The sequence below is a fragment of the Littorina saxatilis genome, linkage group LG3 (genome assembly GCF_037325665.1).
Source record: "Littorina saxatilis isolate snail1 linkage group LG3, US_GU_Lsax_2.0, whole genome shotgun sequence".
Taxonomy (NCBI): Eukaryota; Metazoa; Mollusca; class Gastropoda; order Littorinimorpha; family Littorinidae; genus Littorina; species Littorina saxatilis.
The window spans coordinates 42,637,409-42,640,196 of NC_090247.1; positions in this window are offsets into that span (position 1 = coordinate 42,637,409).

Sequence of the window (2,788 nt, forward strand, 5' to 3'; positions counted from 1 at the left end):
AGGCACCTGATGTAACCTCCATGGGCAGTTCTACATCCCCTGCCTCTTCCTGGCTCCCACTTTGGGAAACATCTTGCTCTGGTTCTAGAAGTACATCTTCTTCCTGTTCTGTACGAGGAATAACAGGAACGAATTCGGGTGCTTCAGGCCTCAATGTTCTATTCCCATCCAAACCTAACTTGATCTGTAAGTCTGGAAACAATGATTCCTCATCTTCGCTTTCAGATTCCTGGAGATTCTTCTCCGCTGTTCTAGGTCCTCTTTGTCGATACTCCTTCAACGCTTTGTGCTGATCAGAGGGTAAAGGCCAACCGAGTGCTCCCACTGGAAGCAATATGTTTCGATGAAGTGTTCTTCTCGGCCCATATCCACTGTCCCTCTGTACGACGTAAACTGGAATACCCTCAAGTTTTTCAAGAACCACAAAAACACCCTCTTCCCAGCGATCATCAACTTTTGACCGAATGCGAGGTCCCAATTTTCTCACAAGGACTCGGTCTCCAACTTCCAAAGTTGCGGCATGAGAACCCGCATCATATCTGACCTTGTTTTTCTGCGCGGATCTCTCCATCTGTTCTGAAGCCATCCTGTATGCATGCCTAAGACTGTCTTTCAACCCTTCGACATACTGTCTAGAACTCCTTCCTTGTCTCTTTCCAAGATCAATGCCAAAAGCCAAGTCAATGGGAAGCCTAGGATGCCTACCAAAGAACAAATAGTACGGCGAAAATCCCGTACTACTGTGAATACATGAATTATACGCATGCACAACTGATTTGAGGTGCTTCCTCCAGTCTCTCTTCTGTTCCTGCTCTAAACTGCGAATCATGCCAAGCAGAGTACGATTCCACCTTTCGACAGGATTTCCACTGGGGTGGTATGGGGTAGTCCTACACTTCTGTATCCCAGCCAAACAACATAGTTCTTGGATCAACTTTGACTCGAAGTCACGCCCCTGATCCGACAATATGCGACTGGGGAAACCATAAGTCATGAAAACTTCATTCCAAAGAGCTTTGGCCACTGTTTTGGCGGTCTGATCTTTAGTCAAAATTGCTTGCGCAAACTTGGTGAAATGGTCTAGTACTACCAAAATATTCTGTTTCTGCCCCTTTACCTCAATTGTCAAGAAGTCAATGGACAAGAGTTCCAGTGGATAAGTTGTCATAATAGTGGACATGGGTGCCTTCTGAGTCTGAACACCACTCCTAGTACAACGTTCACACCTTTTGATTCTCCGTTGCAAGTCGGTAGCCATGAACGGCCAAAAGAAACGCATTCTGGCGTGCTTTATAGCATCATCAAAATGTGTATGATAGAGATCGTCATGAACACCCTTCATAGCCTTCTGTCGCAATGTACGGGGAATAACAATCTGATCACGGGTTGACTCATCTCCCGTAATTCGCCGGTACAGTACTCCTTCCTCTATCACCATGTGTTTCATTTCTCTGGAGTAAACTTTGGTTTCTGGTCCCGTGATCTCCAGTGTAGCATTCCTCTTCAATGCTTCACAAACAGCGGCTATACAGCGATCCTGTTGCTGTAGTCTCGTCCAATCTTGGAGAGTCAAGGTAGCAAAATTTCCCTCTATCTCTGGTTCTAAGACATCACTGGGGATAGCAGTGGGATCTTTGGTTATGGTTTCAACTGCGGGTACAAAATCATCAGAGTCATATCCTTCTGGGTTCCAGATCTTAGCATTATGCGCGGTTCCTCTGACACTGTGGGCCTGTACGCCTACACCCTTAGCGAACATGACACTTGCAATGGCCTCACTAGTTACGACCTGTGGTACAACTCCATCAAACTTCCTAGCCTTTTCTAGCAAGAATGCTGCCTTCTCAAGTGTCTCTTTGTACTCATCGTCTTCCTCAGGGGGTGCTTGTGGTCGTCGCGACAACCCATCAGCATCTGTGTGTGCAGACCCTTGCTTGTAGATCAAGTCAAAATCATAGAGTGACAATGAAGCCAACCAACGGTGACTAACAGCATCCAACTTTGCATTTCCCAACACGTAACAAAGAGGATTATTGTCTGTAACAACAGTGACCTTTGACCCTATCAAGTAATCATGAAACTTCTCTGACATTGCCCATTTCAACGCAAGAAATTCTCTTTTATGCGCTGGATAGTTCTGCTCGGTACGGTTCAACCCTCTACTAGCGTATGCTATGACTTTCAGTTTACCGTCAAACTCCTGGTACAGAACAGCTCCCAATCCAGTACCACTCGCATCACAGTGTAAAGAGAACGACCTCGTCTTGTCTGCTAGACCCAACATTAAATCGCTCGTCAACTCGTCCTTCAAGACTTGAAAAGCTTCATCCTGCTTCTTTCCCCACAATGCAGTAATATCAGACGACAAGGTCAAAGTACCTGATTTCTTCTTCCCTGACTGCTTTTTCTGTGGAACGTAACCAACTGTCAAATCATTCAATGGTTTTGCCTTGTTGGAAAAGTGTGGAATAAAACGGCGATAAAATCCTACAAATCCAAGAAAACTTTTCACCTCCTTCACTGTTGTTGGTTTCGGCCAAGAGGTGACAGCTGCAACTTTGTCCGGATCAGGACGTATGACTCCCTCTGAAATGACATAGCCTAAATGTTTCACTTCAGTAGCCCCAAAAATGCATTTGTCTGGATCAAGCTTCAACCGAAACTTTCGCAACCTCTCTAAAACTTTCACCGTCCGATCTTCCAACTCCTGCAAAGTGGCAGCATGAATCAGAATATCATCCAGAAAAATTATGAGTTCCGCCAAGTTCATGTCGCTGAAACAACAATC